Genomic DNA, 24,596 nt, shown 5'->3' on the forward strand with positions numbered 1-24,596 from the left:
GTACAGCGCCCTACACAAACACTTGGTAACTACACACAACATCTATATATATATATATCTCAAAAATCATACATGAACTACCCAATACGTAAATTCTAGAATACCCGATACCTTCTAGTATGTATGTGTGTATATATATATGTGTGTGTGTGTGTGTGTGTGTGTGTGTGTGTGTGTGTGTGTGTGTGTGTGTGTGTGTGTGTATATATATATATATATATATGTGTATGTGTGTGTGTGTGTATATATATATATATATATATATGTGTATGTATATATATGTGTATGTATATATATATGTGTATGTATGTATATATATATGTGTATGTATGTATATATATATGTGTATGTATGTATATGTATATATATATATATATATATATATATATATATATATATATATATATATATATATATATATATATATATATATATATATATATATATATATAGTTTGTGTGTATATATCTATCTCAAGTCCTCTTGATGAAAGTGGTATTTCAATTTTGAAATTTGTATGTTTATTATGCACTGATCTTACAGGGATGGGCTCACTTGATTTGAGAAAAATTGTTAATTTCCTAACCTGTTGGATTCACATTTTGTACGTAATATTGTGCATGCCAGTTTATTATAATTTTTTTTTTTGCCAGGACAACCCCCTGATCTATTTAGGTACCTTACTATATTTACACAACTCTAACTTGTGTGTCTTTTTTGTGGGCTCTAATTATATATATAAACAGGATTTTCTGGTATGTTGAGGTTGTTTTTTCTTTGAAACAATTGTACCAGCTGTTTCCAAGTCTTCACTGGTAGTCGTTGGCTCTTGGACCACTATTCTGATAATTCATTCACTTCTCTGTATAAAATCTTGCATGGAGCACCTAGTTGTGGCCAGTTTATGGTGAAATTATGTTCTTTGCACTTCCAGATTATGGCCATAATAGTTCTCACTGGAACTTTCCGTAATTTAGAAATTCTTCTGTAATCAATGCGATGGGTATGTTTTGCAACAATAAGGTTGTCAAGGTCTGGAGACAGCTCACTTGTTTTACCCATAATAAGATGTTTTTTGTGTGGCACCTTGGTAATGAGATGCCTTTTTATAGGCCATCAGTTGAACCAGCTGACATTAAGTGGCAGGATTGCTTTCTAATTACTGATAGATTTCATGGCTTTTTGCATCTTTCTTCTTGTGTTTAATACTTTTTCCATGCCATTTCTCATTACATAATTTATGGACATCTAGCGTTTGATTTCTTTGTGTGGATTAGATAAATTGTTACCAACATCTCGTGAGAAATTTGTCACTTTTAGAAATATATTTACTTAGAAAATTGGTGATATGTTCAATACTTATTTCACCTAATGTATGTCTGATGTGCTCACAGCAACTCCTAATGGCTTTACATTGATATCAACACTGTCTTGTCATTAGCTTAGAACAGGGTAGTCCTGTGTGAGCTCTATTAGGAGGCATAGTCTTCTTTTCCATTAAGAGTTGCTGCCTGCCTATAATTGGCCAATGTCCATTAACAGTGAAGAAGTATATTCCCCCAAGTGAAAACTCACTTGGATTTAACGAAAATTAACTCATTAGCTACTAATTACTTTACTAATATCTCGGCAATGGAGGCAAAATTAAAATAAAGAAGACGTTATTCCGCTCTATAGCCACTATTACATTGCATGTCCAGCAGTTCAATATGAAAAAAATTGGTGAAAGGTCCTCTTCATTACAAAAAGTCTTAAGATACTAAAAACTTGATTTGATTGGTTGGTTCTTACAGGTAGGCATGACACTTTTTTTTTTTTTTTTTTTTAAATAACAAAAAAAGACAGTGGCACTCTGAAATGCTAAAGCATGCAAACCATGAATGTAAGAATATAGACCTCTGGTACTGCTAAAGGAAATCTAAGAAAACATTGATATAGTTAGTATACAAAAATGGCCATTGCTATATCTGCCTATTAGCCATATCTAGGCAATCTCTTAGTACTGAGAGCCTATACTGAACTAAAGCCTCTCTGGGTTAAAAAAAACAAACAAAAAAAACAAAAACCTCCTTGTGTATGGTCGAGTAGGAACTTGCTATAGAGAATAAAATCACCTATGGCTAATGGAGGAGTGGTGCACAGTCATGACCCCATAAGCTAGACAAATAGATTGACGGCACTCCATAACATGCAGTGTGAACAGATACACATGACTTATAATTACAAAAAAAGACCGTTGCACTCTGAAATGCTAAAGTAACCAAACCATGAACGTAAGAATATAAACATGCATTACTGCTAAAGGAAATCTTCAGTTTAGTGAAGTTTCCAGTAATGAGATTTCGTTGGCATGGCTACTGGGCAGATATAGACATGGCCATTTATCTTAGATTTCCTTTAGCAGTAATGCACAAGATCGCCTTCTCTACTCCCCTCTCATCTCCTCTTCCCACCATCGCATCCAAGATTTTTCCCGTGCCTCCCCCATACCCTGGAATGCTCTGCCACAACACATCAGAGACTCTCCTACCTTGGCAAACTTCAAAAAGGAACCTAAAGACGCACCTCTTTCGACAAGCCTACAACCTGCCATAACCCTCAGTCTGATACAGCGCCGCACAATCCGCTCTACCCTCACCTACTGTATCCTCACATCCCTTGTAGACTGTGAGCCCTTGCGGGCAGGGACCTCTCTCCTCCTGTACCTGTTTGTGTCTTGTATTGTTTATGATTATTGTACTTGTCCCTATTATGTACACCCCTTTCACATGTAAAGCGCCATGGAATTGATGGCGCTATAATAATAAATAATAAAATGGGGGGCGTGTCCTGGCTATGGAGGAGTGAGGATGTGTTTGTCTCAGCTCCTGCCACCGGACTACATTACTGACAATTAAACCAGCCCAAGAGCCTGGAAGAAAAGGATATGCAGCGCAGGAGAAGGGAGAGCTCCCAGGGGCCCAGCAGAGGAGCGTCACGGACAGAGGAGAAGGGAATTAGAGGCTTCCTTACCGGGCCGAAGCAGAGGACAGCACTGCAGACATCTCCCAAGATGGAGAGGCAGGGGAAGCCCCAGCAGCAGCAGAGACAGAGGGAGGAAAGCACCCGGGCAGTGGAGGAGAGGCAGCTGATAACCCCAGACAGCCAGCGTGTCCAGGTACAGGGGAGCCCTGGAGCAGGGAGCATGGGTACAACCCCCACCATTGCTGATTGCAGACCTGCAGTGGGGAGGCCTCAGGAGGGGGGAGAGGTGCCCTTACCCCTGTCACAGAAGGAGGACAATAATAAATCTCAAGCAGAGGCTGTTAATGCTGCAAATGGGGAACAGGGCCCTGCTAGTGGAAATCTCCTATCTTCAGTGAGACACAGCCTGAGTCAAAGTGTGTATGATATGGAAATGCAAGCAGAGTTAGAGCCTGCCACAAGTACAATAAGATCACATGAACCAGGAGTGCTAACAGAACTTAATGAAATCCGGGCACACATCTCTTCTATGCCCACCAGAGAAGATATGGAGACATATATAGCAAGGCTGGAACAGGCATACCGCACAGAGCTGTCAGCCCTGAGGGGGGAGGTGGAAAGAGTGGACACTCAGAACCAAATACAGGCAGCTAAAATACAGAATATAGAAGACACCACTCAGGCACAAGGGGCCATTTTGGATCAACACTCCTGCCAAATACAATATATGGTGGAAGCAATGGACGATGCTGAAAACAGGGGCCGGAGAAACAATTTAAGGGTCCGGGGTTTACCAGAGTCTGTTGAACCTAAGGATCTCCAGAGAGCCCTCCAAGTGATGTTTAATGAGATCCTGGGTGAACCATCAAGCCAACCCCTGGAGCTAGACAGAGTGCATAGAGCGCTTGGCCCTAGACCTACACAGAATGACAGACCACGAGATGTGATTTGCAGGGTCCACCGTTATGTCCTTAAAGAGGCCATCCTGTTTAAGCTGCACAGTGGAGTTTCACCAGCATACGAGGGGAGCCAAGTCCAGATTCTGCAGGACTTATCCCGTTTCACTTTACAAAGAAGGAGAGCACTGAAACCTCTCCTGGACATGCTCCGTTCGTATGAGTTTCAATACAGCTGGGGATTTCCCTTCCGCCTGCAGGTCCGACATGCGGGAAGAATGCATGTTCTTAGGAACCCGACTGATATGCCATCGTTTGCTGCAGCCCTGGACATTCCATTGGTGCCTATAGAGGAATGGCCGGTGTTTCCAATGGGGGTTTGGGGTGCTGCCCCAGATGGTGATCGGATGCGTGGCCCTCGAAGAGGAAGACCAGTCTGATGTTTAAGGAGTTATTGGTTCATAAACAAAAATTCATTGGGTTGTTTCTCAATAGAATGTACCTCCCAGTTTTGCTATAATTTTTTTGCCAGGGGGATTAAGTCTTTCTGATTATGAGGGGGGGGTTCCCTCCCGCCTTCCTGGAAGAGGGGGCGGGGGGGCACCCCCTGACGGTGTATAGCACAATATTCTCTCTAGACCTTGTGTCCTCACATTATATAGGGCTCTGGCTGACAAACTAAGTTGAATAATTGCTTATTGTTAGTCCGGGGCAGGGGGCTCCTTTGTAGAAAGTTCCCTCCCTGATTGGGATAACACGCCATAAAGGAGTGGCGTAGTCTCACCATCCCTAGGTTAGACAGTTTGGTATTCTCTTATACCTATACAGTTACTTTTAGTCTTTTTAGACCCGACGTTAGGGTCTTGCTGTAACCTTGCAGGCGGGAGGCACTCTGACCTCCTTGCCTTTGGTTTCTACTGCTTTGTTGGTAGTTTCTTTTGTATTCTCGACCTTCTTACCTCTTCTCTTTTATTTCCTCTTCTTTTTCCCTGCTCTTCCTATCCTACTTGCCTGCACATCTCTCTCTCTCTCTCCCTAATCCCCGAACCTATCCCTAGAGTCCCCACCGTTCCTCCGCATTGAAATGACGCAGATTAATTGGGGTTCACTAAATGTGAGGGGACTTAATGTCCCGCAAAAACGCTCCCAGATATTTTTTGACATGCACAAAAAAAGAGTCCATATACTATTGATCCAAGAAACACATTTTAAAACGGGCCACCTCCCCATCTTTAGAGACAGATATTACACTAACTGGGTCCACAGTTCCAACCCAGAGTCAAAATCCAAGGGAGTGTCCATAGGCATCCATAAGTCCCTAGTGCACACAGTTCTAGATACACGGGTGGACACGGAGGGAAGATTTATATTCCTGAAAATTAATGTTAACTCATCCATCTTTACCATTGTCAATTGGTATCTACCGAATAGAGATCCGGCGACGACCTGCTCCTCTCTCCTGTCATCACTGGATGAATTCGCAGAAGGGACCGTGATCGTGGGCGGGGATTTAAACTTCACTTTGGACCCTAAGGTAGACACAACGTCGGGACATAACTTTCTCTCAATAAGGAAACTAACGAAGGTTAAACGTTGTATACAGGAACTCAGATTAGTGGATGTATGGAGAACACTACACCCAGTAGACCGTGACTACACATATTTTTCCCCGGCTCACTCTTCATACAGCCGCATAGACCTATTCCTTGTAAGTCAGAAGGCCCTGACATGGCAGATACAGGCCTCTGTAGGCAGTATCTCTTGGTCAGATCATGCCCCCATATTTTTGAGCCTCACTATGCCGAATGGGCCTGGGAGGCCGTGGTCTTGGCGGTTGAATGATAGTCTGCTGAGGGACCAGGGATGCTTGAAAGACCTGCAGAACACAATAGATGAATTCTTGGAGATACACTCAGGAGACACTACTACCCTACCTGTTCAATGGGAGACACTAAAGTGTGTGTTGAGAGGGATTCTGATCAAACATGGGGCTAGGATTAAGAGGGAGAGAGCCCAAACCATTCTGTCTCTACTTCAGAATATTTCAGACCTAGAGAAGATCCATAAGCAGACATTATCCCCGGTGACACTGACAGAGCTAGTTAAAAACAGAGAGGAACTTAAATCCATTCTGGACCGACAATACGAGCGCCACAGGAATAGACTAAAAAGATTTATGTATGAATATGCGGACAAATGTGGCAGACCACTAGCTAGGTTATTACATCCGAGGGGGGACCCCAGTCACATCCCTACGATCAAAAAATCGGACGGCCTTTTGACTCAGAACCCAATCCACATAGCGGAGCAGTTTCAAAAATATTATAGTGACCTTTACAACATAAGGGGCAAATTTGGGGATATGCCACAAGAAGCTTTGGAGACTAAAATAAATGATTACATACTTAAAACAGCCCTGCCGACTATACCCAATACTGAGGTTGAAAACCTAGAAGCAGACTTTACAGAGACAGAAGTGGCATCTATTATCAGGGATTCTCCTTCAGGCAAAAGCCCAGGTCCGGACGGGTTTACCCCCAAGTTCTATAAAATTTTTCAGACTCAGTTATCCCCGTTCATGACCAAAGTATTTAACTCCATATCTGAAAACTCCCAGTGGGTAGCACAGTCTCTTGAAGCACACATATGTGTTATCCCCAAACCGGGAAAGGACCACTTGCTGGTTACAAATTACAGACCCATCTCACTGATTAATTTAGATTTGAAATTTTTCTCTAAAGCACTTGCCAACAGACTTGCCCTGTCCCTGCCTGGGATAATACATACAGACCAGGTGGGATTTGTAAAAGGCCGGGAGGCACGGGACAACACCAACAAATTGTTCCTCCTGATGGCTCGGTCGAGGGCTCAGTCTCTCCCCATGTTTACTTTCAGTGGACGCGGAGAAGGCCTTCGACCGGGTCAGTTGGAGCTTTATGATGGCAGCCTTGAGACAGGTGGGTTTGGGTCAGAAATTTTTGGGTAGAATTGCGTCCCTGTATACGAGACCCTCAGCAAAAGTCAGGACAAATGGGTTACTATCATCATCCTTTCTGGTCCACAATGGAACGAGACAGGGATGTCCACTGTCGCCCCTCTTATACGTCATAGTCATGGAGCACCTTGCGGTCGCCCTGAGAAACAACACAAGCATCCACGGGATAGAGGCGGGGGGGAGAGCCGTAAGCTGGCTCTATTCGCGGATGACCTTCTCATGTTCATTTCCCAACCACACATATCCTTCCCATCCTTGCTTAAGGAGATCGAACAGTTTGGCAACTTAAGCAACTTCAAAGTAAATTTTTCCAAATCAGAGGCCATGAACGTGACTTTATCGGCAGAAGACCTTGCGAGAGTATCACAAAACTTCCCTTTTAAGTGGCAACCGTCAGTTTTAAAATATCTGGGAGTTATGGTACCTAGGGATCCAGCAAAAATTGTACATCACAATTTTTTCCCCTTATTAGAAAGGACAATCAGGGACTTAAAGAAATATGACAAAAAGAGATTGACGTGGTTTGGGCGTATAAACGCGATAAAAATGGATGTGTTACCGAGGTTCCTGTTCCTGTTTCAGACAATACCCATACAGCTACCGCTAAGTTACTTCTCCAAGATCCGGACAGCCTTGTCTGGGTTTGTCTGGGGGAACAGGAGACCCCGAACAGGAATTAAAACTCTGACCAGACACAAAAGTGACGGGGGGGCGGGGCTCCCAAATTTTCAGTTATATTACAAGGCAGCTATCCTAACGAGATTACTGGACTGGCATTTTCATGGTAATTCGAAACAATGGGTGGTGATTGAACAGGATGTACTGGGAACTCCCTTACATTTACTTCCATGGTTAGAGAAAGAAAGTAGGATCCAGATAGCGAAAGGAATGGAGTTCACGCGGACAGCGATGGGGATGTGGGATGGAGAGATAAAAAAGGGATCTCTCTCTCAGGAGCAGGGCCCACTTACCCCCGTATTCGGTAATAAGAAGTTCCCCCCAGGACTCCACTCCCATAGATTCGGGGGATTTACTCGGGCGGATGATACCCGTTTTTGTCACGTGCTCCAGGGACACACCCTACCAACTTATACTTCCATGCAGGCCACAGGGAGAGAGATTTCCTGGATGGAATATATGCAGTTGAAATCTTTCCTCTCGTACCAGGACAGGGAGAGAAGGATGAGGACACCCCCTACTCCTTTTGAGAAAATATTTTTACAGGGGTCATCACCTGGACATGGCATCTCACTCATCTATAAAATGCTGAACCAGAGAAATAGGGTGGATAAACCTCACTTTGTCTGTAGGTGGGGAGAGGAACTGGGAGAGGATATTGTAGAGGACGATTGGAGCAGAGCGTACCTGTGGACCCACAAGCTTTCCTTGGCGTGCGCCGCTCAAGAGAAAAGTTATAAAATTCTCACAAGGTGGTACCATTACCCGACTAAATTACATGCTATATTTCCCTCTGTGTCTGATGTGTGCTGGAGGTGTGGCACAGACACAGGTACAATGCTACACATATGGTGGAGCTGTACTAAGCTGCAACCCTTTTGGGACTCAGTGTTCTACCTGTACAAAAAGATGAGCGGAGGTGAAATAGAAAAATCCCCCCAGGTTGCCCTTCTTTCTATGCTCCCAGGAGCTATTAAAACACAAAAAAGGGACATGTTGCGATTTTGCCTGGCGGCTGCCCGTATGATTATCCCACGATTTTGGAAACAGACTAGATGCCCTACGGTGCTGGATTGGTTGGAGGAGATGACAAACCTCCAGAGAATGGAGGAGCTGACAGCAGAACTAAATGGGAACACAGAAAAATTTACTACAGTTTGGAGACCATGGATTATGTTCATGGAGTCCCCAGAGTTTGTGGAGAGTTTGGCGAGCTTTTTGAGCTGAGAAACGGTGGGGAGTCTCATTCCTTCCCCCCCCTTTTTTCTTTTCTTTTCTTGCTTCCCCCCCCTCCCCCCTTTTCTCTAATTTCCTCTTCTTTATGCTTATATCTTTCCTCTTCTTTCTTTCTTTTCTGAACATTAATCTGCATTTTTCTAGTTTCATTTTTTATATGAAAAGATTTATCAATAATTCATAAGACAATAGACATACAAGGAGAATGAGTATATTAGGATACGGGAAGTCAAAAGAAGTAAAATTCTGACCTATAATTTACAAGTGGTTGTATGGTAATAGCACAAAGATAATTTGAAGAATTCCAAGAAATTTAGTAATGTAACAATTTCTGGATGTTATCCCGGCATTGAGAAAATGATGCTTATGTATTGTAATTGCACAAATGATATGTTTGTATGTTGACAACAGTTTCATCAATAAAACAGATTTGAAATAAATAATAAAATGCATGTCTATAATCTTACATTCATGGATTGCATGCTTTAGCATTACCGAGTGCTGAGCCCCGTCTAAAAATAGCAGCCCACAGCTTCCCCAGAATTGGCGCATCCATTAGATGCAATAATCATGACTCTTACCTGTCTCATCCCATTTGCCCTGGTGTGGTGGCAGTTGGGGTAATAAGGTTAATGACAGCTGTGATTTGTCAAAAAAATCACAATTGTCATCAAGCCTGAGGTTAGTAATGGCAAGGGTTCTATGAGACTTCCCCACCCCCACCCCACATTACTAATCGTGTAAATATAAAGAAATAAACCTGAAACGCAAAGAAAAATCCTTTACTACAAAAACACCCTCTTTCGCCAATTTATTAACTCCCAAATCACCCCTGCAGATCCCACCTAATCCAAACCACAATGCTCCACGATGAACCCTGCTCTGCTACATCCTGAGGTCGCAGTGCACAGTCACATTAGAAAACGCAACCCAGCACTGCGGTGTCAGGGACACACTGATGGAGCCACAGCTCTGAGTGACAAGTTGACTTGATGAGCAGGCATCAACAGAGAAAATATCTACTCCAGTCTTATGAAGTCCAATATCTAGACGTCATACAAAGTTATTTTATCTGATAAAGCCCTCTTCAAACTGTTTAAGATATTTTGGAGGAATATTTTTTTTTTTTTTTTTTTTTTTTAGAAAAGGTGAATGCCACCATGCATGTGTTCAGTAGCTTTCTTTGAGAGGGTGAGCTCATTCACAATTTTGTCTATACAGTACCATAAAGAATGGTATCTAAACATAATGCCAAAGCAATTTCTCCCAACAATCCAGAAGCAATTTGGTGATGAACAATGCTTTTTCCAACACAATGGAGCACCATATCACAAGACTGAAGTGATACCTAGGTGGCTCTGTCAGCGAAACACTAGCCATTGTGCTGGGAGCTGGACTCATCTCTGGCCATCATACCAGAAGCTGGTTCCTAAAGAGTACAACTACTGAGTATTTTCATGGCGACCAGCCCATAAAATAGGGCAATTTCATCAACCTCCTGATGAAACACAAAAAAGAAGAAACACGTTGAGGTTTCTTGTCCATGAGAGGCTTCAGACCTTACTTTACCATAACTATCTTATTGGAGAGTGATAAGTACCCTATAATTATACCTACCCTGTATCTGCCGATTTTAGATAAAATTATTTTTTGCACTGTATCACTAGGCACTTTACTGAGGCACTGCACTTTATTCAGCAGGGGCATAGAAAATGGAATTTTCTTAAGAAAATTCTGCACCCCCTGAAAGATTACCGCACATGCGGCAAAAAAACGCAGCAAACTGCACCCGAAAACCGCATGCGGTATTGCCACAGGTTGTTACCTGTATTTTTTTTTTTTTATGCCTTCAATGCAATAAAGCACGTTGAAAAAACAAAAAAAGTGTTGTCATTTCCTCCTCCTTCTTAGATAGATAATGGATAGATAGGTAGATGATTGGATAGATAGATAATGATGGATAGATGGGTTGATGGATATTACAGTTTTTATTTCTGATGTATGTGTTTAGGGAGTAGCGGGGGGGACAGGTGGATTAGTCGGGCAGCATAGTTTAGAATAGATTGTAGGGGTGCGAGACTGTTAGAAGGGAGGCCACAGAGCAGGAGGTTGCAATAATCCAGGCGGGAGATGATAAGGGCATGTATTAGGGTTTTTGCAGCTTCTTGGGAAAGGAATGTACTGGGATATTTTTGAGTTGGAGGCGGCAGGAGGTGAAGATGGCTTGAATGTGTGGCTTGAAAAAGAGATCAGAGTCTAGAGTTAGGGTACCTTCACACTTAGCGATGCAGCAGCGATCCGACCAGCGATCTGACCTGGTCAGGATCGCTGCTGCATCGCTACATGGTCGCTGGTGAGCTGTCAAACAGGCAGATCTCACCAGCGACCAGTGAACAGCCCCCAGCCAGCAGCGACGTGCAAGCGACGCTGCGCTTGCACGGAGCCGCCGTCTGGAAGCTGCGGAGACTGGTAACTAAGGTAAACATCGGGTATGGTTACCCGATGTTTACATTAGTTACCAGCGCACACCGCTTAGCTGTGTGTGCAGGGAGCCGCGCTCACTGAGCGCTGGCTCCTTGCTCTCCTAGCTACAGTACACATCGGGTTAATTAACCCGATGTGTAATGCAGCTACATGTGCAGAGAGCAGGGAGCCGCGCACACTGCTTAGCGCTGGCTCCTTGCTCTCCTAGCTGCTGTACACATCGGGTTAATTAACCCGATGTGTACAGCAGCTACATGTGCAGAGAGCCGGAGCCGGCAGCACAGGCAGCGTGAGAGCTGCAGAGGCTGGTAACTAAGGTAAATATCGGGTAACCACCTTGGTTACCCGATGTTTATCTTGGTTACAAGCTTACCTCAGCTGTCACACGCCGGCACCTGCTCCCTGCTCGCTTCATTTGTCGCTCTCTCGCTGTCACACACAGCGATCTGTATGTCACAGTGGGAGAGCGCCTTTGAAGAAAACGAACCAGGGCTGTGTGTAACGAGCAGCGATCTCGCAGCAGGGGCCAAATCGCTGCTCAGTGTCACACACAGCGAGATCGCTAATGAGGTCACTGCTGCGTCACAAAAAGCGTGACTCAGCAGCGATCTCGACAGCGAGCTCGCTGTGTGTGAAGCACCCCTTACTCCCAGGCAGCAAGCACGTGGAACTGGGAAAAGTGAACAGCCATTGGCATTGATGGATATGTTAGGTGGGGGGGTTGAGTGAGGAGGAGGAAAGATGATGAATTCGGTTTGTCCATGTTCAGTTTTAGGAATCAAGCAGAAAAAAAGGATGAAATAGCAGACATTGTGGGATTCTGGTTAGTTGGGAGGTGATGTCAGATCCAGAGAGGTAGATCTGCGTATCATCAGCATGGAGGTGATACTGAAAGCCGTGGGACTCTGAACTGTCCCAGGCCGAAGGTGTAGCTGGAGAACAGCAGGGGTCCTAGAACTGAACCTTAGGGGACACCAACAGATAGGGGGCAAGATGAGGAAGTGGTGTGAGAGTGGGAGACGCTGAAAATTCTGAAAGTTCAGTCAGTTAAGTATGAGGAGATCCAGGAAAGGGCCAAGTCTGTGATTCCCAGAGATGAGAGAATTTGTAGTAGAAGGGAATGGTCTACTGTGTCAAAGGCAGAGGACAGGTCCAGGAGGAGGAGAGAGTAGTGTCGCTTGGCTTTGGCGGTTAGTAGGTCGTTAGTGACTTTAGTTAGGGCACTTTCAGTGAAATGGTGCGGTCGGAAGCCAGATTGTAAATAGTCAGAGGGAGCAGGAAGAGAGGTCTGATGACAGTTCAAGATGGACATGCTGTTCCAGTAGTTTTGACGCATAGGGGAGAAGTGATGGTGGGCGATAGTTTGACACAGAGGAAGGGTTAAGGGAGGACTTTTTGAGGATTGGTGTAATTGAGGCATGTTTAAAGCATGAAGGGAATGCACCTGTTTTTAGTGATAAGTTGAAGAGATGGGTTAGGATTGGGATGAAGACTGTGGTGAGATTGGAGATGAGGTGGGATGGGAGTGGATCAAGCGGGCAGGTTGTGAGATGTGATTTTGAGAGTAGAGTGGAAAGATGATCTTCTGTCATGGTGTTGAAGCTGGATTTAGAGGAAGAAGACTGAGTAGTTGTGAGAAGTGGCTGTGGTGATAGTGGGCCAAAGCTTGCTCTGATGTCTAATAATAATAATAATAATAATCTTTATTTCTATAGCGCCAACATATTCCGTAGCGCTTTACAATTCAGGAGGATCATATACAAACAAGTAACAGTTATAGAAATACAATATTTAGAGGGGAAAAAAAAAATACAACCCTGCTCGTGAGAGCTTACAATCTACAATGAGATGGGGGGAGAGGCAAGGTTCAAGTGCTTATTTACAATGACAATCCAACCATCTCACGGAAATGGGGCTGGATAATGGTTTCCTGGACCAGTGGGCCCGAGCCTTGAGATGCCTTTGGGTGCCATGGAGTTTGATGTGGAGCTATGTTGTTGAGAGGTTGTAGAGGGACTATGTGAATCGAATCTGATTAGGGAGTGTGATAGGCCGCCCTAAAAAGATGCGTCTTTAGGGTGCGTCTGAAGCTGAGTAAGTTGTGATTTGTCCTAACTTCTTGGGGTAGAGCGTTCCAGAGGGTTGGTGCAGCTCGGAAGAAGTCTTGGATCCGGGAGTGGGAGGTTCGAATTAGTGTGGATGTTAGTCGAAAGTCGCTTGCAGAGCGTAGAGAACGGGTGGACTGATAGACAGAGAGGAGGGTGGAGATGTAGGGGGGTGCTGCACTGTGGAGAGCTTTGTGGGTGAGAACAAGCAGTTTGAATTGGATCCTATGATATATGGGCAGCCAGTGCAATGACTGGCACAGAGCAGAGGCATCCGAGTAGCGGTTAGCCAGATAGGTGACCCGGGCTGCTGCATTAAGGATTGACTGTAGAGGAGAGAGTCTAGTTAGGGGGAGACCAATTAATAGAGAGTTACAGTAGTAAGTACAGTAGTAAGTACAGATGTCTATCTTCTGCTTGAACAAAGAGGATGGATGGTGAACGTTGGTGGACAGCCATTTTCAGGTCTCTCCAGAGATGTTCAATTGGATTTAGGTTAGAGCTCTGGCTGGGCAGTCAAAAATGGTCACAGCGTTGTTCTGAAGCCACTCCTTTTGTTATTTTAGCTGTGTACTTGGGGTCATTGTCTTTTTGGAAGGTGAACCTTCGGCCAAGTCTGAGGTCCAGAGCTTTCTGGAAGAGGTTTCCTTCCAGGATATCTCTGTACTTGGCCGCATTCGTCTTTCCTTCAATTGCAATCAGTCATCCTGTCCCTGCAGCTGAAAAACACCCCCATAGCATGATGCTGCCATCACCATGTTTCACTGTTGGGATTGTATTGGGCAGGTGATGAGCAGTGCCTGGTTTTCTCCACACATACCGCTTAGAATTATCGCCAAAAGGTTCTATCTTCGTCTCATCAGACCAGAGAATCTTATTTCTTATAGTCTGGGAGTTCTTCATGTGTTGTTTTTTTTTTTTTTTTCTTTTTATTTCAAACTCTTTGCAGGCTTTCACATGTCTTGCTCTGTGTAGAAGCTTCCGTCGGGCTACTCTGCCATAAAGGCCCGACTGGTGGAGGGCTGCAGTGATAGTTGACTTTGTGGAACTCCCACGATTGCTCTTTTTGACTGGATGGCCAGGTCTAGGAAGAGTTCTGGTGGTCCCAAACCTCTTCCATTTAAGGATTATGGAGGCCAATGAGTACTGCAGAAATTCTTTTGTAACCATGGCCAGATCTGTGCCTTGCCACAATTCTGTCTCTGAGCTCCTTGGGCAGTTACTTTGAGCTCATGACTCTCATTTGGTCTGACATGCACTGTGAGCTGTGAGGTCTTATATAGACAGGACTTGATTTGAAAAAGCACACACCTATCAGTTTAATTAAACACAGCTGGACTCCAATGAAGGAGTAGAACCATCTCAAGGAGGATCACAAGGAAATGGACAGCATGTGACTAAACATGAGTGTCTGAGCAAAGGGTTGGAATACTTATGACCATGTGATATCAGTTATTCTTGTTTAATGAATTTGCAAAAATTTCCACATTTATGGGGGTTTTTTTCTGTCAAGATGGGGTGCAGAGTGTACATTAATGAGAAAAAAAATGAACTTTTATAAATTTACCAAATGGCTGCAATGAAACAAAGCGTGAAAAATTTAAAGGGGTCTGAATACTTTCCGTACCCACTGTATTTTCATTACCAGATTTAAGGGCGAAAGTATTCCCGTCTCAGAGAGTATAATAGAATTATCCCCAAATAAAGAATACAGAAAGGTGACAGTCCCAATTCCTTCTCAGTTTTCTTTCCAAGACAGGTTGTTTATACTTACGGTAGTCTAAAGGATATGACCGAGCATGCTCACTGCCTGAGCTTCAAAAAGAACTCCTCTAAACAAGGAATTGTCACTATAGTCTTCTTCCTTACATAACTCAAGATCTCCATCACAATTTTGGAAAACACCTGAGATGTTTTTTTAAGAAAACCATAAGGGTCCATTTAGACTGCATGACCGAACCCTTAAAATGACCACCGATCTGCCACATGTAATCCTACCAGTAGTCGTGCAATAGCCTTTGTAGAAAGACTGACTACACTTCTGTGCTCATAGTTATCAGGTTACCACAGAATGAAGTTCCGCCAAGAATGATTTTTTTTCCAAGCTTGCTTAAAAAATCTCACTTGACAATTGAGTGTTCTGTGCCCTAACCGATGCTGTAGATGAAGAACCTCCACTTCTAAATAAAAATATTTAAGGATGTTTGTTTATTAGTCAATGGGAATGTTAAAATAAGCATCTCTTCTATCTAGGGTAACAGTCCCTGAATAGATAATGAATTAATTGAATGAATTCCATCCCTAATCTGCTGTAAATTCTTGAGGTTAATAAACACAGAATGTGCTATGGGTTTTTGTTTTTTATTTCGAACTAGAAAAAGGACTTACTGGAACCAATGCCCTCTTTTCTCTGTAAAAACTTGGGTCTGAATCTTATTTAAAGGGAAAATGTCATCCAAATTTTTTTTCACAACTGTTTTTAATGAATGTTTTTATTTTTAAATCTATTTCTTTAATGTCATAAAATTTGAAAAAAAAAAATGAAAAATGTTTTGATATGTTCAATTGTTAAACACTAGGGGGAGCAGTTGGAGATTTCTAGCAAAAAAAAGAGTAATGCTTGCTTGCATTGCGACTGCAGTGAATGTGGGCACGATCTGCTTGTATGTGTCTGATCTGACTCATCCAAAGTTTTTTGAACTTCGTTCAATAGTGAAGAATAAACAAAGTATAAATTTTTAAACTAAAAATGAAGAAATATTTTTTTTTCATTAAAAACTAAAATATTTACAATATAAACAAATTTGTTACATAATACTTTGATACTCTGATACATGATACTTAGCTTTTCTGTTAATCACTGAGCCAATATTTAGTTATATAGCCTTTACATCTGATGATTGCTGTCCATCTGTGTGGTACACAGTCAGCTAACATCTGACCCCTGAGAACAGATATCCCAGACCAAGCTGACTGGACTACATTCCACAGTTCTTTTGCATTCTTAGGTTTTGTATCAAAAACAGCATTTTTTTTGTGTCACTCCACAAATTCCCAATCAGATTGGGCTGCCACTTCCCAACATCAATCTTGTTGGTCTGGAAGCATGATGTTGCCCACTTGCTTGCATGTTTAGGGTCATTTTCTGGCTGAAACATCAGTTTCAAGGGAATTTCTTCAGCAGAAGGCAACATGACCTCTTCCAGTATTTTGATAGATTCAAATTGGTCCATGGTGCTTGGTGTGCGATAAATGGTCCGAACTCCACAGTATGAGAAACATCCACAAATCATTATGCTTGAACCTCCATATTTTACTGTCGTGACAGTGCAATGTGGCTTGAATTCAGTGTTTATGGATCGTCTCACAAAGTGTCTGCAGCCTTTAGACCCAATAAGAGCAATCTTGCTCTCCTCTGTCCAAAGAATGTTGTGCTACTTCTCTTTAAGTCGGTGGATGTGTTTTTTGGCAAACTGTAACCTTTTCACCAGGTCTTTTTTCAGCAATGGTACTTTTTGAGGGTTTCTTGCAAATACTTTGGCTTGACATTGGTATCTCTGATGGCTGCAGTACTCACAGGTAACTGAAAATCTCTGATCTCCCTGGAGCTGATCATTGGACGTGTCTTTGCAATTCTTGTTATTTTATCTATGATCTATGCAGACGATAGTACTTCTTTTACAACCATCAGTTTTGGGTTTTTCTTAAAGCATTGGAAACCTTTTTAGCTGAGAAGGCAATTATTTTCTGCACTTCTTTGTTTTCCCCTCTCCATTCAACTTCTTGATTAAAGTTCTATCTCAATGGTACAATGTCTGGAACAACCCATGTTACTCACTGAGCAAGGGCTGAAACCAGCAGGCACAACATTTACTGCCCTTAAAATAAGGGCCATAATTGACACCGGTTTCTTCATAGAATGAATGACCACACTAATTTAACTCCACATTGCTATTAATTAGAACGCCCCTCTTTAATGAGTCAATTACACCCAATTAGCAGCATGCATGTCATAATTGTTGATTGTCTATTACTCGCTGATACCTATTCATGAGGTTTTTTTTCTTATGTTCTATGATCTTTTCTGCTAAAAACAGTAAACAAACACATTAGTGATGTTAAGACTGCTATTAACCCCTTAAGGACGAAGCCAGTTTTGTACTTAATGCCCAGGCCATTTTTTGCAATTTTGACCAGTGTCACTTTATAAGGTTATAACTCTGGAACGCTTCAATGGATCCCAGTGATTCTGAGATTTTTTCGTGACATATTGGGCTTCATGTTAGAGGTAAATTTAGGATGATATTTTTTTATTTTATTTATTTTATTTTTATTTAAATCTGAAATTTGACAAAAAAATTAAAAATTTTGCAAGTTTCAAACTTTTAATTTTTATGCCCATAAACCGGAGAGTTATGTCACACAAAATAGTTAATAAATAACATTTCCCACTTGTCTACTTTAGATCAGCGCAATTTTTTAAACAAAATTTTTTGGGGTTAGGAAGTTAGAAGGGTTCAAAGTTCATCAGCAATTTCCCATTTTTTCAACAAAATTTACAAAACCATTCTTTTAGGGACCACATCCCATTTGATGTGACTTTGAGAGGCCTGGGTGACAGAAAATACCCAAAAGTGACACCATTCTAAAACCTGCACCCCTCAAGGTACTCAAAACCACATTCAAGAAGTTTATTAACCCTTCAGGTGCTTCACAGGAACTAAAGTAATGTGGAATGAAAAAAAATAAAAATTAACATTTTACCTAAAAATATTACTTTAGCACTAATTTTCTTACTTTTTCAAGAGGTAACACCAAAAATTGGACCTCACACTTTGTTACCCACTTTCTTATGAGCGTGCCGATACCCCACATGTGGTCAGAAACCTTTGTTTGGGTAAATGGGAGAGCTCGGAATGAAAGGAGCAATATTTGAATTTTGGAAAGCAAAGTTGGCTGAAACAGATTGCGGGCACCATGTTGCTTTTACAGATCCCCTAAGGTACCCAAACAGCAGGAACCCCCCTCAAGTGACCCCATTTTGGAAACTAGACCCCTTAAGGCTTCTATCGAGGGGTATACTGAGCATTTTGGACCCACAGGTACTTCACAGATTTTGATAACGTTACTTTGTCATATTGAAAATTGTAATTTTTTTCTCAAATGTTGCTTTAGCATCAATTCTCTCACTTTTTCAAGAGGTAATTCCAAAAATTTGACCCAAATGTTTGTTACCCACTTGTTTATGAGCGCGGTGATACCTCACATGTAGTCTGAAACCTTTGTTTGGACAAATGGGAGGGCTTGGAACGAAAGGAGCAATATTTGAATTTTGGAAAGGAAATTTGGCTGAAAAAGATTGCGGGCACCATGTTGCATTTGGAGGACCCCTAAGGTACGTAAACAGCAAAAAACCACCACAAGTGACCCCATATTTGAAACTAGGCCTCTCAAGGAATTTATCTAGATGTTTGGGGAGTACCCTGAACCCCCAGGTGCTTCACAGAAGTTTATAACGTTGAGCCATGAAAATAAAAAAATAAAATTTTACCACAAAATTGTTACTTCAACCAGGTAGCTTTTTTTTTCACAAGGGTAACAGGAAAAAAATCACCATGAAATGTATTCTGCAATTTCTCCTGAGTTTGGTGATATCTTATATGTGGTGGAAATCAACTGTTTGGGCACACGGCAGGTCTTGGAAGGGAAGGACTGCAATTTGACTGAACATTTGGCTGGAATAATTAGTGGACGCTATGTCGCATTTGGAAAGCCCCTAAAGTACCTAAACAGTGGAGGCTCCCCACAAGTGACCCCATTCTGGAATCAAGAAACCTCAAGGCTTTTTTCTAGGTGTATATTGAGCATTTTGAATCCACGAATACTTCACAGAATTTGATAAGCTTAGGTTGCCATATTGAAAATTTTCATTTTTTTCACAAAAATGTTTCTTTAGCATCACATTTCTCACTTTTTCAAGAGGCAACAATAAAACGTGGACCCCACAGGTTGTTATCCAATTTCTTGTGAGCGTAGGGATACCCCATATGTGGCCAAAAACCTCTGTTTGGATATATGGGAGGGCTTGGAATGGAAGGAGCACCATTTGAATTTTGGAAAAGTTGAAATAAATTGCGCGCACCATGTCACATTAGCAGGGCCTCTTGGTTACCTATACATTAGAAACCCCCCACAAGTGACTCCATTTTGGAAACTGGACCCCCATTTCTCTCTTTTAGGCTATGTGGCCATGATCCAGCGACACGGCGTCCAGTACACAGTGTCAGCCTTCCTGCAGAGATGTGAGTGTTGTCCACGGGAGAACGCAGCTGCCCATGCCCACGATTTGGGTTCAGGCTGCTGTGGACTTTAGTTCTATGCTACCTGCAGAGCACACTCATCTCCGCAGCATAAATTGACATGCTGAGGCTCGGGAAGCTGCGCCACGGGTCGGTTTATGCTGCGGAGAAAAGAAGCACAGTGGGCACGGGATTTCTAAAAATCCTTCCACTGTGCTTCTACTGCACAACGCAGCGTTATGGACGCAGGGAAAACACTCTGCGCCCAAAATGCTGCAAACCCTGATTGTGGGCACATAGCCTAAAATGCTACAATGGATGAATGGATAGATGTCAAACATATATAACGTCCAACCCCCCTGCATATTCTAAGCTGGCGCCCTTTAGTGCCTTTCATGTGGCACTAAAGGGTGCCTAGCCTTGTATTTAGCCCAAAAAGAAAAAAAAATAATTAAAATAAATGACGTGGGGTCCCCCCTATTTTTGATAGCCAGCTAGGGTAAAGCAGACAGCTGTAGCCTGCAAACCACAGCTGACAGCTTCACCTTGGCTGGTGATCAATTTGGAGGGCTCCCCAAGCTGTTTTTTTTTTTAATTATTTATAAATAAATAATTAAAAAAACAAAACAAACGTAGGGTCCCCCCCAAATTAGATCACCAGTCAAGGTGAAGCTGACAGCTGGGGCCTGGGTATTCTCAGGGTGGGAAGAGCCATGGTTATTGGACTCTTCCCAGCCTAAAAATAGCAGGCCGCAGCCGCCCCAGAAGTGGCGCATCCATCAGATGCGCCAATCCTGGCGCTTCGCCCCAACTCATCCCGCGCCCTGGTGCGGTGGCTAACGGGGTAATAAATGGGGTTGATACCAGATGTGTAATGTCACCTGGCATCAAGCCCAGCAATTAGTTATGTCACAGCGTCTATTTGATACCAGACATAACTAATTGACAGTAATAATAAAAAAAAATTGACAACAAAAAAAAAATTTATTTGAAAAAACACTCCCCAAAAACATTCCCTCTTTTGGCCAATTTATTGAAAAGAAAAAAAAAAATCAAGTCCCTGCTGTAATCCATTGTGAAAGTCCCGCGGCGATTCTGGACCTTCTAGAATATGGGGGGCACGTTCAGGGAACGTATCCCCCATTTTCTAGGAGTGCAGACCATCCATTTGAGGAGAGTGGGTGCAAAGAATTTGCACCCACCCTCCCAGGGTCACAGCTACAGACTCTGTGCAAGCAGCAGCCAGCGTCTGAGTCACAGACACAGGAAGCTGACAGCCGCGCTCTGCAGTGTGACCGGCGTGCACTGTGCAGGAGCTGGAGGAGGAGGCCGCGGGGGATCAGAGCTAACAGGTACGGGGGACACCGGGGAACACCGGGGTGGGGATAGGGGGTGACTTGGCAGGGCCTGGGGAGCAGGTTTCTGTCGTATGTGTCATAGCACATGCGACAGAAACCATAGGAAAGGGGGAAATGCGTCCGGCGCGCTGCTGTGCGCGCCGGTATGTGCAGCGCCATGTTAGATTTTCGGGAGGAAGGGGGGGTGAGGGGACACTTTAGCGACACCGGGGGACCGGAGAGGACCGGGGGATGAGATTTATCTCCCATCTGACATGTTTGTTTATGCCAGATGGGAGATAAATGATTTTTTACCGCCGCGGTCATTTACTGTAACCTGATCATCGGTATACGGTGTATACCGGTCATCAGGTGAGCGGGGACCGGAAAAGCCGGCCAGAATCATGATCTCCAGGGTCTCAGCTACCCCCGGCAGCTGAGACCCCGGAAATTTTCTGACTCTGGGGGGTGCTAGACCCTTTTTTCCGACCGCCGTTAAAAAGCGGCGGTTTGGAAGAAGTACCCTAATTTGTCGCCGTTTAAAAGGCGTATCGGCGGTCGTTAAGGGGTTAATTTACACAACTGTATTGAGCTTCTTCAGAGAGAATGACTCCTGAAGAGTGGTCTGCTCACCTCTTTGAACCACTTAACGACCACCGATACGCATTTTAACGACAGTCGTTGATGGGCCTTATTCTGCAGTACCGCTTTTTAATGGCGTTGAGGAATAAGTGAATACTGTGGCCTTGTGTGTAGAAATCCTGTGCATCACAGGTGTACATGATAGTTGACAATCACGGGCATTGGCCTGTTTCGGAACAGAGCAGGGCCGATTAACCTCTTAAATGCTGCTGACAATCACAACAGCAGTATCTAAGTAGTTAAACGGGGGTTAAAAGCCCCCCTAAGGCAAGATCAGCACCACGATTATAATTGCAGGTGCCGATCGTTGACATGGTACTTTGGGGGTCATCTGATGATGCCAGCGTATGGTGGCCTGTAAAATACAGCTATAAGCTGGAATAAATCCACCCAATCAATAGTACCACATGGTGAACTAAACAAAAATAAAATAAGATCTATTCTTCTACTGCTGTCTGTTTCTTCATTCTGCCTCCCAAAAATCGGAATAAGGCTTGCCTAACATTTATCTTGTGCTCTCCACTGAGCACTTACATTACAGTTTGTGTAAATACAAAAAAAGAGAATTTTGTTTACTTACCGTAAATTCTTTTTCTTATAGTTCCGTATTGGGAGACCCAGACATTGGGTGTATAGCTTCTGCCTCCGGAGGACACACAAAGTACTACACTAAAAAAGTGTAGCTCCTCCCTCTGAGCATATACACCCCCTGGATAACCAAATCTAGCCAGTTTAGTGCAAAAGCTGAAGGAGAATAGCCACCCACAAGTAGAGAGAGAGCAAGAACCGGAACAACCGGAGCCTCTGTCTACAACAGCCGGTGATAACACGCGGAAAAAGAAACTGCCAACAGGCAACAGGGAGGGTGCTGGGTCTCCCAATACGGAACTATAAGAAAAAGAATTTACGGTAAGTAAACAAAATTCTCTTTTTCTTTATCGTTCCTATGGGAGACCCAGACATTGGGACGTCTCAAAGCAGTCCATGGGTGGAAATAAACAGAAAACTGGGAAGTAGGCGGAACCTAACTTCACAAATGGGCGACAGTCGCCTGAAGGATGCGTCTGCCCAAGCTCGCATCTGCCGAAGCATGAGCATGCACTTTGCATACCTTTTCAAAGCACTACTGACTAGTCCAAGTGGCAGCCTGACAGACCTGCTGAGCCGTAGCCTGGTGCCTGAAAGCCCAAGAGGCACCGACAGCTCTGGTCAAGTGTGCCTTGATCCCCGGCGGGGGAGGCACCTGAGTACACTGGTAGGCATCGGAAATGGCCGACCTAATCCAACGAGCCAAGGTCGGCTTAGAAGCCGAGAGGCCCTTACGCCGACCTGTGGTTAGCACAAAAAGAGAGGTGCACCGCCTAAGAACAGCGGTGCGAGACACATAGATCCGGAGCGCCCGCACCAGATCCAGAGTATGCAACGCTTTTTCAAAGCGATGAACAGGAGCCGGACAAAAGGAAGGCAGGGAAATGTCCTGGTTAAGGTGGAAAGGAGAAACCACCTTAGGGAGAAAGTCCGGAGTCGGACGGAGAACCACCTTGTCTTGATGAAAAACCAAAAAAGGCGACTCCGAATAGAGCGCAGCCAAATCAGAGACTCTCCTGAGGGAAGTTATGGCCACTAGAAAGACCTCTTTCTGTGAAAGACGAGACAAAGAAACCTCCCTAAGAGGCTCAAAGGGGGGTTTCTGCAAGGCCGTGAGGACCAGATTGAGGTCCCAGGGATCCAAGGGCCGCCGGTAAGGCGGAATGATGTGAGACGCGCCCTGCATGAAGGTGCGCATCTGAGCCAGCCGGGCGATACGCCGCTGGAACAACACTGACAGAGCCGAGACCTGTCCCTTGAGGGAATTGAGGGATAGTCCTAGCTGCAGACCGGACTGTAGAAAGGACAGGAGGGTTGGCAAGGAAAAAGGCCAAGGAGCATGGCCGGAAGAGCGACACCAGGACAGGAAAATTCTCCAGGTCCTGTGATAGATTTTGGCCGAGGAAGACTTCCGAGCCCGAGTCATAGTGGAGATTACTTCAGGAGGGATACCAGAAGTCGTCAAGATCCAGGACTCAAGAGCCACGCCGTCAATCTGAGAGCCGCAGAATTCTGGCGGAAAAACGGACCTTGTGAGAGAAGGTCTGGATGGTCCGGGAGATGCCACGGCACCTCTACGGACAGATGGAGCAGGTCTGGGTACCAAGCTCGCCTGGGCCAGTCCGGAGCAATGAGGATGACCCGACGGCCCTCAATTCTGATCTTGCGCAGGACTCTGGTCCCAGTTTCGTCTGTCCTACGTGTTTCCCCCTCTAGCTCTCTTGCCCAATCTTGAACCAGAGCGTCCGCTGCAAAGGCCTGAGGATCGTGGGAGCGAGCCACGTAAACCGGAACCTTGTTGTTGTGCCGGGATGCCATTAGATCCACTTCCGGAGTGCCCCACTTGCGGCAGATTGACCGAAACACTGCCGGATGCAGAGACCACTCGCCACTGTCCACGGTTTGACGGCTGAGATAATCTTCCTCCCAGTTTTCCACGCCTGGGATGTGGACTGCGGATATGGTGGACTTGGAGTCCTCCGTCCACTGAAGGATGCGTTGAACCTCCAACATTGCCAGGCGGCTGCGTGTCCCACCTTGGTGATTGATGTAGGCAACCGCTGTTGCGTTGTCTGACTGGACTCGGATGTGCTTGCCCGCCAACAGGTGGTGAAAAACTAAGAGAGCTAGAAGCACAGCTCTGATTTCCAGCACATTGATCGAGAGGGCTGATTCGGACGGAGTCCAAGTGCCCTGCGCTCTGTGGTGGAGATATACTGCTCCCCAGCCGGATAGACTGGCATCCGTGGTGAGGATCACCCAGGACGGGGCCAGGAAGGAGCGTCCCTGAGACAGAGAGAGGGGCCGAAGCCACCACTGAAGGGAGCCCCTGGTCTGTGGCGACAGAGCCACTAACCTGTGCAAGGAGGAAG

The sequence above is a fragment of the Anomaloglossus baeobatrachus genome, chromosome 2, assembly GCF_048569485.1.
Source record: "Anomaloglossus baeobatrachus isolate aAnoBae1 chromosome 2, aAnoBae1.hap1, whole genome shotgun sequence".
Classification (NCBI taxonomy): Eukaryota; Metazoa; Chordata; class Amphibia; order Anura; family Aromobatidae; genus Anomaloglossus; species Anomaloglossus baeobatrachus.